A 16,328-nucleotide genomic window follows, 5' to 3' on the forward strand; every position below is an offset into this window, starting at 1 on the left:
CACATCATTAAAGATAATGACATGTCAAAACCCGAATTCACTCCAATTGGCACCCATGTGTACTCTTGTGTAAAATGGGCTGATGTACCCCTAGCTCAAACCTTTTTGTGCCATTTTCTCAAAGTCATCTATCTTTTAAACACCTAATTTCCTTTCTTAAAATACAACCAAGTTTTGGTCAGATTGATTTCAAGAACCCTAGCCAAAACCCCAAACCAAATGCACCAAGTATTAGGCAACTGAATGGCGTTTTTTTTATTATTAGAATTTTTACCATGGGAGAAGCACCACCCCACGCGACCTTCTTCTACTTCCATTCATCAAAAGCCCCTCCAATTATCATCAAGAAATTTGAACCAATCTGAATGCCCTTTGAGTATCTCAGCAACCACCATTAAATCACCTTATTCATTGGGCTGCCATTTCATCATCACTTGGCAACCAATCCCCGACTGTCTATCGCCTATGTAGGGCACTTTAGAGTGCCTTTAAGTTAGGCATAACAACCATAGAGAAGAGTCCAAGTGAATAAGACAAAAATAGTTGGCCTTGGGAAAAGACCCTACCCGGCAGCATGATAGTATGCCTTCATGCCATGCATTTATCCTACCACCCTCTTCTCCACTCACATGGCAACTCTCCCTCATCCCTAGCTGAATCAGCCTACATAGATGTCATCATGGTGGAAAACAACCAACCACACCCCATGACAAGGAGGATCTAGGTGCATCATCACTAACCGCCCAAACCCCCCAATGGGAAGCCACCATTGCCACACCCTTCCACCCTTTTGAACCCTATATAAACTCATCTCCCCTTCACTTGTTCCTCACTTCATTTCCTCAAGCCTTCCTTGAGTGCTTTTGAGAGTTATCTTCCCTTGTTCTTTGAGTGGTCTTAAGTGTTCTAAGTGAGTTCTTGAGTTTGTGAGTTTGAGTGGGAAGCTTAGGAGGGCCACAAAATCATTGTAAGTTTTTCTCTCTGAATCTTAGTTTGTGTTAAGGTGTGTCTTTGAGTGTTAGTATTAATCTTGGGTGAATATAGCATGAGATACCATGTTTAGCTAGAAGCCAAAATATTGGTGGATAGGTTTAGTATTTAAATTATTTTCAGTGAAGATATTAGTTATGGCATGCCTTGATAATTCATGATATGATTCGAGTATGTCTTAGAATAATTTCTGAAGGTTTAGTTTGAGGTTAGAAACATGCCATAATAGGTTTGAATTTCTATCTTGTGTTGATCATCAAAGTATGTATGGTTTGACTTTTAACCATGCTTCATTTGAGGAAATTAACTTATTTTACTTAGGCTTGAAATATGAGCATTTAGAAAGCCTTCTGATTGGGATAAGAAGAACGCATAATTTAATTCTAGCATGTCATTGATAGAGAGGTTATATCATGCATCACTTGAGGTTTAGTTCGAATTTAAGGATTATATTAGGCATGACTAAGTGTTGGGATGAACTTGCTCAAGGTTAAGCTTTTATTTCATCATTGAGGATTTCTGGTGATCATCGTTTTATTGGATGAATTTTCCATGCAAGCATTCATAAAGATCAATAGTCAAAATTTCATACAGGCATCAACTAGAGAGCATGCACGAATCGAGGATGAATACGCTAAGATCCTTTTAATTTTTAAGGAATAGACAATCTTAGAACATGCAAGATATGAGGACTATGGATTCTAGATAAGTTGGAAGCATTTGCATTAGTAGCAGTATTTGGAAGTTAGGAGTATTTTCGTAATTTCCATTGATCTAGAAGATTTTATTTTTTCTTTAAGATAGTATAGATTCTAACTTAGTGCAATTTTTATCACAGCCACTACCTCACTTCCAACTTCAACAGTCTGTAAGTTAGCCTCTAACTTACACTTTGATGATTATTTATGAATTACTGATAAATGCCGCATTTAAGTTATAATTATCAGTTTGAGCATGAAATGTCATATCTTATGTTCCATTTTTTCATTTTGCATACAACTATCATTTTTGAAATATGCCACACTTGTGCATATCATGAAAATCTTATTTTTTTAAGTATTGCATGAAAATTTATTTTTATCACGACCCTAGAGGCTAGGATGGGGAAGTATCCTGGTGGAACTCTTCTGTCTACTATGGAGTGATTAAATATGGAGTGGTAAACCTTGGGTTGACGAATAACAGTCAACAGATTTCGAATGGATTCTTTTTAAAGAATATCAGAGCGAAGTCATACGTTATGACACCTAATGCTGGAGGGTGTACATGTTAGGATTTTTAAGATGTTATGTCATGTTATATTACAAATGCATTGAGAACGAGTCTATAGACAACGTAGTTTCAACGTGAGTTGTACTACGGTCACCAGTTGGTATTCACAGTGCATATGGGGAACTGTGATGATACTATATGTTACGTTAATTCCCTGATTTTATGAAATTCTTGATGAAAGACTAAGTTTTTAACGACGGAGTTGAAATTATGTTCTCTGTACTAAAATGTGCATCAAAAGTCTATTTTTTGAAAAAATATGAATGGGAGATAAATACACTTTTTGTAACAGCCCGGTAGAAATTCATTGTTGGAATTTCTATTGACTTTAGGAATCTTTTGAAAAACCCATAAGTTTTTACGAATTAACCAATCGCTCAGGTTTTAGTCTGTCGTCATAATCAGTGTTATCACTCACTATGGTGCTAGATTTGTGAGTTTAATTATTTGAGATAGTTAGAAGTGTCAGAATGCGTTATGGTCTACGCCATTAGACTCAGTGGATTATTTAGGATTTTATGGCGCAATAGCTTATTTTCATAATTTCGGACGAATTGTCCTTTGGAAATTGTGAAATTATTTTTTAGGGGCACTTCGGGGTGGAATTTAGCTGAGCAATTTTCACTATATGTTAATATGAATATTTACAATTTTTTAGTACTAAGTTTATCATTTTTTTAGAGTGAATAGTAATCTCGATAAGCGCACCCATTGCAGTGTATTCAAAATCACAGTGTGGAATGTCCAAATTAGGTTAGAGAAGTTTCATTTGGACACTTGACAAGATCTTAGCCACACATAGTAAATGGTATTAGACACTTGGCATAAAGAAGAACCTTTAGATAGATTTGTGAAGGAATCAAGGTGTGAGATCATGCCACCTAAGCAAAATTGTGCTTCATCTGCTCAACCAAATTGTACCAGACCAAAGAGGGTTTCAACCCAAGCAAAACCCTAAATGTTTGGAATCCAATTGAAACCCCAAAAGCTTGGTTGAAACCAAAACCTTAAATGGTTTTCCCAAACCCTAAAGTTGGCCTCCAAACCCTTTTTAATCCGATTTCTAGAATTGTGTTTAATCACATGATTAAATCACTTCCACATACTATTAATTAATCAAATTCTTGTTATGACATCATTATTCAACCTTTTAAACCTTGGGAATTTGATTGGGCCAAGAAAAATTGATTTTTGGGCTTGATAGCATCTCAAACCCAAACCAAACACCATTTAAACCCCAAATTAAAGCCCACTTGGTGGGGCCCACCAAGGCCCACGAAATTGGCCACCTTGGCAAAGCTTCTTGGAGAAGTTTCCTCCCCCACATGGCAGACCATCCACTGCCATTTCGCTGCACCCAATAGTGCCTTGATGTGAAGGAGAAATCCACTCCATCACCCTCCATCTTTCACAGCTGCTGCAAGCAGTCTCTGCCCCTCACTATTCTCCACTTTATGTCACATAGCCACCTCCAATCAAGGGTCATTCCAGCCCACATCTTCCCCCTCCAAGAGTCTATAGTCGTGCATGGCACTTTTCATTCCATTTTATCACTTCTTTTCTCCCGTTCTTAGAGAGAAACCCAAAAGAGCTCTCTAGGGCAGATTTCTGGGACATTTTGCATGTCCATTTACGACCCTTTTTAAGTATTGTTGCACGATGATTACTTCACATAAGTTGTTCGTATTTGAGTCTAGTTTCTGTGGATATCTTATTAGTCTCATTCCATGCTCATTTGATTGTTCAAAAGTATTTTTAACCATGGAAAGGTCATTCCGGGAGTGAAACTGGAGAGTATGTTATGTTTTGGAAGTTTTGACCAAGCTAATGGACATATCTTGGTCCGAAAATTTTATGGAGTGTTGTTAACATGTGTTTATGAATGTTCATTGAGGTTGTGTTGCATGAATAAAACTTTTGATGATAGATTTTCTTAGAGTTAGAAACTGGAAAACTGGAAGTTGAAAAACAGTTTCTGTTTTGTGAAGGTTTGAATATTTCGTGGTTTGATCTTATTCCAAAGGCTTTGATATTTTTATCTGATGATCCTAAGCCTCTTATATACATGTTAGGATGTTATTTCAAAGATATTTAGTATTATTTTTAAACATATTATTTTCTATGCAAGAGGATTTCGGTTAGGCCTAAAATTTGATGTTTTTGAGTTAGATCCGTGTTTTATTAAATTTTAGCCATGTGATTTTAAGTTTGATGGTTGGATCTTCTTTAGGACACATTTTTTTAAACCATGTGATGTGTTAGTTTGAAAATCACATGTCTTTAAGCCATGGATCAAGAGATTGATCAAAGTTAGTTGGGAAAAACAGTTTCTGTTTTGGACTAAGTTTAAAACCAAAAACTCCAAATGTTGTTTTGTGATTTTTGGTGAGTTTTGTTTGATGATTTAAAGTATGTTTGATCTTAGGATGATGTTATGAATATGTTAGAAGTAAGATCTGATTTTTTGGAATTCTTGAAGATATTTTTATTAAGGCCAAAAGTTGTGATTTAGGGGTTTACTTTTGTTAAAAAGTTTGGATCTTTTTACAAAAAGTTTGGTGTTGATGATTAGCTTTTCTTAATGGATATTTTAAGTGTATTTTTAAACTTAGGATAGGAAGATCCTTATTACAAAATTTTGGTTTAATCGTGGGTTTTGAATATGGAAGAAATTGCAACCAAAATCAAGAGAAATGGTCTAGGTAAGTTTCGGCCATAGTGAGTTTTTCATAGTTGTGATTAGTTTTAAATTTTTCTGAGTTGATATTTGAGTTTGGGACAAAATTTACATGAGGAATGTAAATTTTGGTAATTTTTGGAATTAGGATGTCAAATCCTTAAGTTAGAGGTAAAATGGTCATTTGCCCACATGTAGAGGGTAAAATGGTAATTTTACTCTAAGTTGTCTCTTTTCACATTTCTAATTGTTAGTAATTAATTTCTAACTTTTAGAATACCTCTTACAGTTCCTCGTGTTTCGCACTTTATTCTAGTAGAACGCGACGATCGAGGTAAGTTAGCTTTTAACTTACTATCAGTTTAATGTGTATGAGTGATAAGTAAGGGAACTAAATTGTATGTATGCATGTTATCATATGTGCCATGCCAAGTCATTACATATTTATCTGTTACACAAAATTTATTCTGTGATGAATTATTCATCTGTTACACAAGATATTCTGTCACGTATTCCTATACATTGCAAGTATGTCATGTTAAGTTAAGTATGGCATATGTTACATGTATTTCATGTTACGTAATATTTACTGTCACATGTTACACCATGTTAAGAAATGTTGTTTGTTATATGGTATACCATGTTACGAAATGTTGCATGTTACATGTATGCCATGTTATGAACTGTACTCTGTTACATTTATGTCTTGAAGTATGTCATGTATGTCATCTTACGTTCATGTCACGTTATGCTACGTCAGGGCTTTTGTCTTTTATGTCACGTTCGTGTTACGTCACATTACAAAATGTCATGTATCCATGTTAAGTTATTTATGTCAATCACGATCCTAAGCGCTAGGATGGGGTAATATCCTAGTGGATCTCCTTTGTTGACCCTGGAGTGTCTAAATAGGTGTGAAATTCCCTGGGTTGACGAAGTACAGTCAACAGGTTGCGAATGGGGCCTAATTAGCTAGTCACCGGAGCGCGCCAGACACTAACGCCGATGGTGCCACACACTATGTTACGTGTGTTCACAGCAAATGTGGCACAAACAAATAAGTCATGGGGCCACAACAACTGTGGAGTATGAAGTATGGGGCCACAACAACTGTGGAGCATACACTACGTGAGACACAGCAATTGTGACACGTAGAATACGTGGGGCCACAACAACTGTGGAGTACGTATTAACGCACTTACAGCTGGTATAGAAACCTCTAATGTGATGCGGTAATCAGCAGGGACACACGGCTCAAGGGGATATGTGTAGCACCCATATGGTCACTTTAATGATTAAGTCTATTGAATAAGATTTCAACTTCATGTATTTCACGTTCAAGCCATGTTTCAAGTTCACGTTATGTTATGTTCAAGTTTACGTTCACGCAATTATGGTAATCCCATGAGACAAGAATATGTTTCAAGTTCATGTTATGTTATGTTCACGTTTACGTTTTGTTCCAAGTTCACATTTTTGTTATGTCATGCTCAAGTTCATGTTCAAATTATGCATGTTCACGTTCATGTTATGTTTCAAGTCCATGTTATATTTTAAGTTCACGTTCATGCTATGTTTCAAGTCTATGTTATGTTTCAAGTCACGTACATGCTAAGCTTCAGTTTCAGTTTAGGTTATGCCAGTTATGTTATGTTGTAGTCAAGTTATGCTATGATTACTTATGATTTGATTATGCATTCATGCTTTTACTGCCATGCATGTATCATTAACCTGTGTGGAAGTTTTCTATTAATTTGCTGAGATTTGTAATCAAATCTCACTGTGGTAGTCCCAACTACTATTCCCCCCGAATGGTAGATTTTGTTATAGGATCTGAATGAGAACCGGGAATCGACCAACTGGAAACGGTCGACTAAGCGACGGTGCGACGTAGATGGTAGTACAGTAGTTACCTTAAATTACTACTTGTATTTGTGGAGTTCAATCTCCAGCAGTCTTTTGATCACAACCATATGGACTATTGTTGTGATCTTAGTTATTTAACATGTCATTAAGTATGAAGTATATTTTAAGTATTTGAGATATTTCAATTTGGTGCATAGTATTGCTAAAGAAAGAAAGAAATTTATTATTCGCTGCGAATATTGCATAATGCTAGATGCATGTTAGAAACATTGCATCTTATATGTCTAGAACGGGGGCAAGTAGCCTTGTGTTGCATGTCCCGACGTTGCAGATATCCGTACGATCCCAAGTGGAATCTGGGGGCGTCACAGGGTGGTATCAGAGCAATATGTCTCTGGGTTTAATTCCACATGTCCTTAGGAAATGCACCAAATATTAGGCTTAAAATTCTAGTCTTCATTAGGCTTGAATTTTTTTAAATACGAGAGATAGTACGTGGTTGTAACACATGTACTAGTGTGTTTCAGGAAGTGACACATGACTCACAGTAGGATACCTCGAAATCCTGAGGGAGCCACAAATTAGGAGAATCAGAATTCCCCGATGGATGGAGGAATAGCTGAAGCTGTACGTCTGCTAGCTGACATGCTTAGACAACAGCAATAGCAGCAAGCGCACGTACCTAGACCCGAGTCAGAGGTTGTACGTATGAAAAGTTCTTGATCCACCGTTAACCGAATTTTTCTGGTAATGAAGGAGAGCCGAGAAATGGATTATGGATCTCGAAAGGACCTATGAGATCTATGGATGTACTGAGGTCCAGAAGGTTCTATATGCTGGATACCTATTCCATGAGAAGCTGAAATATGATGGGATACGCGAAGGCAGCTTCTAGTCAGGGAACTAGGAAGTTGGGTTGCACTGTCTCGTGAGAGATTTAAGGAAGAGTTCGACAATAGATTCTTCCCAAATTCTATCAAATAGTTGAAGGCGCAGGAGTTCATGACTTTAACTCAAGGCAGTTTGACCGTAGAACAGTGCGCCAATAAGTTTATGGCGTTAGGAAGGTTTGCACCACACTTGATTTCTACTCAATGGATGTAGGTGCAGAAGTTTGAAGCAGGACTTCAGCTAAGGATCCGTAGCCAAGTAGCTTGCCTAAGAATAGAGAAATACCAAGAGTTTGTAAACTTGGTCGCGATAACAGAGGCTGAGCAGAGAGATCTGGTGATCCAAATCAATACTAAACGAAAAAAAACTTCATTGTACGCTACTGAAGGGAGTTCAGAAACGAAGATGGTTACTAGATCAGATAAAGGAAAATGCATTGAGACTGGGAGCTCAATGTCGATTACATTTCCACATTGTGGAGAGTGCGGTAAACACCATGGAGACAAGTGCAAAATTGCATTGAGAACTTGTTTCAGGTGTGGCCAACGGAGTCATATGATCAAGGACTGCCCCAGTATTGCTTTGAGGAATGAAAGAAAGGGGAGTTTCTCTTAGCAGTTGGTACAAACCAAAGCCGAGGCAGCACGTGCCCATAAGAGTGTGTGTTGTCACTCAGGGAGACGCAGACGCTGACGCCCCAGGAACCGAAGAAGCTGGCCCCGTCACTGGTATTGTTTCTAAGACCTAGGTATCGTTAAACTTATGTAAGGTTGATTTGATTGCAATTGATTGTATTGTTGCATTATTGCTATTTTGGAGAATGTTAAGTCATTGAAGTTTGTAACTTGTACGCTATTGATTCAAGTGAGTCCCTGTCTTTAGTGATTGTGGTATTACATGAGAGTTTAGTTCGGAAGATGAATTGTTACCCAGGTGGTAAGAGTAACAATTCTCATCAAGAGTATTATTGTTCATATCAGTGTAGATATAGAATACCCTTTAGCAGTTGGAAGAATAATATTGAAGGATGATGAATTTGTATTTCGCATATTTGAAGTTGTCTTGATTTTGAGGATCCAAAAGAATTTATATTCGGAAGAGCAAAGTGCTTGGGTGAAACTTTGGCCTTAGTAGGATTCACTTATGATAATAGTTTTATCCAATCGCGAATAAATGGTTTCCGGAGAAGCACCGTGTTTGTGAAAACCTAGATTATCCTTATATTGGAGACATTTATATGGGGAGAAAAATCTTGTCTTGTGGATTTACGTGAACAGTAGGAACAAATTCTTTGGATTAGAGTTAGAATAAGAGGCAGCTCATGATGGATAGAAGAGCTATGCTAATCATAAGAGAGAAAGTCTTTAGTTGAGGTTAATAGTTGATCGTTTATTGAGGTACCACTTAGGAGGAGGAACAATTCATTTTGATTATGAAGGAGTAAGCTAGTCCTAGGTAGATAGAACTCCTTGAGGAAATAGAAAAAGTGAATTCAGTTATGTATGGATTAAATTCTTCCAAATTGAACAGCGTGAATACTTTAAGTTTTAAATGTAGAGAGTATGCTGGTACGACTTGACCTACTTTGTGGAAGGCTTCTAGTCCAAATTGATATGTTCTGAGAGAGAGAGTTAAGAATGGTATATACATATATACGTTTTGGATAATTCTTTGAATAGTAAGGAGAATAGTGATTTCATTTAAGCAAGGATTCAGTATCCTAGAAGGTCAGCCTAGAAGTCATTAAGTTTAGGCAATAACCTTTTTAACATTTGATGGTTATAGGTTAAAATAGTGTTGAATACGAGAGGAAAGCGTTACATCAAGAAGAACGTTACCTGCCTCATGAGAGTGATGAGGCATCTGGTGATGGACAGTAGGTTGGTAAGCAACTTCTTCTTTTGAGCGTGTTTTATGTTTATACTTGCGTCGATTTCGAGGACGAAATCTTTTCTTTAGGAGGGGAGGATGTAACAGTCCGGTAGAAATTCATTGGTGGAATTTCTATTGACTTTAGGAATCTTTTGAAAAACCCATAAGTTTTTACGAATTGACCAATCGCTTAGGTTTTAGTCTGTCGTCATAATCAGTATTATCACTCACTATGGTGCTAGATTTGTGAGTTTAATTATTTGAGATAGTTAGAAGTGTCAGAATGCCTTATGGTCTGCGCCATTAGACTCAGTGGATTATTTAGGATTTTATGGCGCAATAGCCTATTTTCATAATTTCGGACGAATTGTCCGTTGGAAATTGTGAAATTATTTTTTAGGGGCACTTCGGGGTGGAATTTCGGTGAACGATTTTTACTATAGGTTAATATGAATATTTAGAATTTTTTAGTATTAAGTTTATCATGTTTTTCTTTAGAGTGAATAGTAACCTCGAATTGCAGTGTTTTCAAAATCACAGTGTGGAATGTCCAAATTAGGTTAGAGAAGTTTCACTTGGACACTTGGCAAGATCTTAGCCACACATAGTAAATGGTATTAGACACTTGGCACAAAGAAGAACCTTTAGATAGATTTGTGAAGGAATCAAGGTGTGAGATCATGCCACCTAAGTAAAACTGTGTTTCATCTGCTCAACCAAATTGTGCCAGACCAAAGAGGGTTTCAACCCAAGCAAAACCCTAAATGTTTGGAATCCAATTGAAACCCCAAAAGCTTGGTTGAAACCAAAACCCTAAATGGTTTTCCCAAACCCTAAAGTTGGCCTCCAAACCCTTTTTAATCCGATTTCTAGCATTGTGTTTAATCACTTGATTAAATCACTTCCACATGCTATTAATTAATCAAATCCTTGTTATGATATCATTATTCAACCTTTTAAACCTTGGGAATTTGATTGGGCCAAGAAAAATTGATTTTTGGGCTTGATAGCATCTCAAACCCAAACCAAACCCCATTTAAACCCCAAATTGAAGCCCACTTGGTGGGGCCCACCAAGGCCCACGAAATTGGCCACCTTGGCAAAGCTTCTTGGAGAAGTTTCCTCCCCCACATGGCAGACCATCTACTGCCATTGGCTGCACCCAATAGTGCCTTGATGTGAAGGAGAAATCCACTCCATCACCCTCCATCTTTCACAGCTGCTGCAAGCAGTCTCTGCCCCCCAATATTCTCCACTTTATGTCACATAGCCACCTCCAATCAAGGGTCATTCCAGCCCACAACTTCCCCCTCCCGGAGTCTATAGTCGTGCAAGGCACTTTTCATTCCATTTTATCACTTCTTTTCTCTTGTTCTTAGAGAGAAACCCAAAAGAGCTCTCTCGGATAGATTTCTGGGTCATTTTGCATGGCCATTTACGACCCTTTTTAAGTATTTTTACATGATGATGCCTTCACATAAGTTGTTCGTATTTGAGTCTAGTTTCCGTGGATATCTTATTAGTCTCATTCCATGCTCATTTGTTTGCTCAAAAGTATTTTTAACCATGGGAAGGTCATTCCGGGCGTGAAACTGGAGAGTATGTTATGTTTTGGAAGTTTTGATCAAGCTAATGGACATATCTTGGTCCGAAAATTTTATGGAGTGTTTTTAACATGTGTTTATGAATGTTCATTGAGGTTTTGTTGCATGAATAAAACTTTTGATGATAGATTTTCTTAGAGTTAGAAACTGGAAAACTGGAAGTTGAAAAACAGTTTCTGTTTTGTGAAGGTTTGAATATTTCGTGGTTTGATCTTATTCCAAAGGCTTTGATATTTTTATATGATGATCCTAAGCCTCTTATATACATGTTAGGATGTTATTTCAAAGATATTTAGTATTATTTTTAAACATATGATTTTCTATGCAAGAGGATTTCGGTTAGGCCTAAAATTTGATGTTTTTGAGTTAGATCCGTGTTTTATTAAATTTTAGCCATGTGATTTTAAGTTTGATGGTTGGATCTTCTTTAGGACACATTTTTTTAAACCATGTGATGTGTTAGTTTGAAAATCACATATTTAAGCCATGGATCAAGAGATTGATCAAAGTTAGATGGGAAAAACAGTTTCTGTTTTGGACTAAGTTTAAAACCAAAAACTCCAAGTGTTGTTTTGTGATTTTTGGTGAGTTTTGTTTGATGATTTAAAGTATGGTTGATCTTAGGATGATGTTATGAATATGTTAGAAGTAAGATCTGATTTTTTGGAATTCATGGAGATGTTTTTATTAAGGCCAAAACTTGTGATTTAAGGGTTTACTTTTATTAAAAAGTTTGGATCTTTTTACAAAAAGTTTGGTGTTGATGATTAGCTTTTCTTAATGGATATTTTAAGTGTATTTTTAAACTTAGGATAGGAAGATCCTTATTACAAAATTTTGGTTTAATCATGGGTTTTGAATATGGAAGAAATTGCAACCAAAATCAAGAGAAATGGTCTAGGTAAGTTTCGGCCATAGTGAGTTTTTCATAGTTGTGATTAGTTTTAAATTTTTCTGAGTTGATATTTGAGTTTGGGACAAAATTTACATGAGGAATGTAAATTTTGGTAATTTTTGGAATTAGGATGGCAAATCCTTAAGTTAGAGGTAAAATGGTCATTTGCCCACATGTAGAGGGTAAAATGGTAATTTTACTCTAAGTTGTCTCTTTTCACATTTCTAATTGTTAGTAATTAATTTCTAACTTTTAGAATACCCTCTTACAGTTCCTCGTGTTTCGCACTTTATTCTAGTAGAACGCGACGATCAAGGTAAGTTAACTTTTAACTTACTATCAGTTTAATGTGTATGAGTGATAAGTAAGGGAACTAAATTGTATGTATGCATGTTATCATATGTGCCATGCCAAGTCATTACATATTTATCTGTTACACAAAATTTATTCTGTGATGAATTATTCATCTGTTACACAAGATATTCTGTCACGTATTCCTATACATTGCAAGTATGTCATGTTAAGTTAAGTATGGCATATGTTACATGTATTTCATGTCACGTAATATTTACTGTCACATGTTACACCATGTTAAGAAATGTTGTTTGTTATATGGTATACCATGTTACGAAATGTTGCATGTTACATGTATGCCATGTTATGAACTGTACTCTGTTACATTTATGTCTTGAAGTATGTCATGTTTGTCATCTTACGTTCATGTCACGTTATGCTACGTCAGGATTTTTGTCTTTTATGTCACGTTCGTGTTACGTCACATTACAAAATGTCATGTATCCATGTTAAGTTATTTATGTCAATCACGATCATAAGTGCTAGGATGGGGTAATATCCTAGTGGATCTCCTTTGTTGACCCTGGAGTGTCTAAATAGGTGTGAAATTCCCTGGGTTGACGAAGTACAGTCAATAGGTTGCGAATAGGGCCTAATTAGCTAGTCACCGGAGCGCGCCAGACACTAACGCCGATGGTGCCACACACTATGTTATGTGTGTCCACAGCAAATGTGGCACAAACAAATAAGTTATGGGGCCACAACAACTGTGGAGTATGAAGTATGGGGCCACAACAACTGTGGAGCATACACTACGTGAGACACAGCAATTGTGACACGTAGAATACGTGGGGCCACAACAACTGTGGAGTACGTATTAACGCACTCACAGCTAGTATAGAAACCTCTAATGTGATGCGGTAATCATCAGGGACACACGGCTCAAGGGGACCTATGTAGCACCCATATAGTCACCTTAATGATTAAGTCTATTGAATAAGATTTCAAGTTCAGGTATTTCACGTTCAAGCCATGTTTCAAGTTCACGTTATGTTATGTTCAAGTTTACGTTCACGCAATCATGGTAATCCCATGAGACAAGAATATGTTTCAAGTTCATGTTATGCTATGTTCACATTTACGTTATGTTCCAAGTTCACATTTATGTTATGTCATGCTCAAGTTCATGTTCAAATTATGCATGTTCACGTTCATGTTATGTTTCAAGTCTATGTTATATTTTAAGTTCACGTTCATGCTATGTTTTAAGTCTATGTTATGTTTCAAGTCACGTACATGCTAAGCTTCAGTTTCAGTTTAAGTTATGCCAGCTATGTTATGTTGTATGTCATGTTATGCTATGATTACTTATGATTTGATTATGCATGCTTTTACTGCCATGCATGCATCATTAACCTGTGTGGAAGTTTTTTATTAATTTACTGAGATTTGTAATCAAATCTCACTGTGGTAGTCCCAACTACCATTCCGCCCGAATGGTAGATTTTATTATAGGATCTGAAGGAGAACCGGGAATCGACCAACTGGAAACGGTCGACTAAGCGACGGTGCGACGTAGATGGTAGTACAGTAGTTACCTTAAATTACTACTTGTATTTGTGGAGTTCAATCTCCAGCACTCTTTTGATCACAACCATATGGACTATTCTTGTGATCTTAGTTATTTAACATGTCATTAAGTATGAAGTATATTTTAAGTATTGGAGATATTTCAATTTAGTGCATAGTATTGTTAAAGAAAGAAAGAAATTTATTATCCGCCGCGAATATTGCATAATGCTAGATGCATGTTAGGAATATTGCATCTTATATGTCATGAACGGGGGCAAGTAACCTTGTGTTGCATGTACCGACGTTTCAGATGTCCGTCCGATCCCAAGTGGAATCTGGGGGCGTCACACTTTTTCTGCATTGCATGCATTTCATGTTTATCATTCTTCATGCATAGTCTATCTTTGTGCACGTTAGATGTCTAACTTATTGATATTTCAAGTAAATCTCACCCTTTGTGGACCCAATATCATTTTACTCGAAATGATAAAAGTTGTAGATGCAGATGGACCCAATGGACTAGTGGATCAAGAGAATTGAGGAGGTACCAGACAGGAGACTTGATCTTATTTTGATATTTCTAGACCTAACTCTTCATGCCATAGAGTGCATGAAGTAGTTGGTTTAGATTTTTTTGGAAACTTGTTATTTTGTACTAAGATTAACTACTTGATTATTTGAAACTGATGGTCTAATCAATATTATTGGGATGATTTAGTTATTCTGGCATTAGTTCATTTTCACCCTTACTTTCCGCTGCGATTAGTGCGTACTGCTAATTGAATTTCTATGATGCATTGCATGTTAACTATCATATATGAGGATATGTAACCTTATGTTGCATGTCCCGACGCTCTAACTCTCCATTACATCCCAAAAAACACTTAGTTCAGTCGCCCGGGATAAGTGTCGCATAAGCGGCTGCTGATGTGGCAAACATGACGAAACGCACCGTTTTGAATTGTTCTTCATTCTTCCAAACTTTCCCTATTCCCGCATCCTCATTCTCTGCAACTTTTCAGACCAAACTTATTTCCCTCTCTGTGATTTTTCTTTCCAGCCGATTTCCCTCCCTCTCTGCTACAATAAGGCCACTGGTTTTGGTGGCACAAGTTCATTATCTAAACTACCCGGTTTGACAAACCCGAATCATGAATTCCTACTTGGACTACACTGGTATAGTTGCTGAAGACCCTGTATAGCTACATATCTGTAATACCTTTTTCCTTGGAGATGCATACATTGTCCTGAAATCAATAAATGGGGTTGCACATGCAATCGATATTGTTAATAACATGTTTTGTGGGTTTGATAATGGAGTTGAAATTGTTCAGTTGGATGAAACCAATGGATCTTTCAAAGATATCGAACAAGTTGTGGTTGATAGGAACAATGTGAGAGGGATGAACATAAAGTCCACAGATGCAAGGGGTTCTGTGAATGGGAAAGGAAACTCGTGGGTTGTCGACTTTAATCATGTTGTCTTCTATTTCCTAATTTTACAACATGAGAACAACGCAAACATTCATCAAAAAACAATTGTGAGAAACTGAAACCCATTTTTAAACATGTTGGAATTTGCATTTGCTTGTGTTGCCAAGACTTAGGGAATTTCTTTAACCATTCATGCAGGCTGAACTCAGTGGCACGAGCAATGGAGTGGGATCAACAGAGCTTCACTTTCAATTGAAAAAAAAATGCTTCAAAATAGAGCTTGAAAAAATAGCTTCAAAATAGAGCAAATTCATCTAATACATTCAAAGCCCAATCCAAACTGTGATTTCTTACCACACAGTGAAGAAGAAGATGAAGACCCACACGGTAGAGTACTGTGAAGGAGAAGACAAAGACCCACACCATGATTTCTTACCGGTTTAGTTACAGATGACGATGCCGAAGACTAAACGCAGAAGAAGACGATGACGCTTACCCCACACGACTGAACTCAGTGTTTTTTCCATTTTTTTTTCCACTTTCTTTCAACAATCAAAGCAAGCACAATGTGAAAGCTTTTTCCACTTTTCTGTAGAGCTCAGAATATTTTGGAAGAAAAAGAAACTTGAAGAAGAAGCCAACAGTAGCATCTTTCCCGCATTTCTTGTTCTTGTTCTTTTTTTGTTTAATTAACATGGCATAATTGCCACGTCAAGCCAACTGCCCACCGTTTGCAATGGCTGACTGCCCCTAGAAGAATTGCTACATCCCAAGTGGAGGTTGGAGGCATCCTAGTTTTTATACGAAGTTTTTGGATGGGGACATCCCGTACCTTGCCTTAGGGGGCTCATGTCACCTCAACTATTGTTTGGTCAGAATCCTTTAATGTGGCATGACTCCTCATGATGTGGTGTCATTAATGTGGCGTGGAGTCCAAGGAGCGGTGCCATTAATGCGGCGT

The sequence above is a fragment of the Juglans regia genome, chromosome 1 (assembly GCF_001411555.2).
Source record: "Juglans regia cultivar Chandler chromosome 1, Walnut 2.0, whole genome shotgun sequence".
In the NCBI taxonomy this organism is placed as follows: domain Eukaryota; kingdom Viridiplantae; phylum Streptophyta; class Magnoliopsida; order Fagales; family Juglandaceae; genus Juglans; species Juglans regia.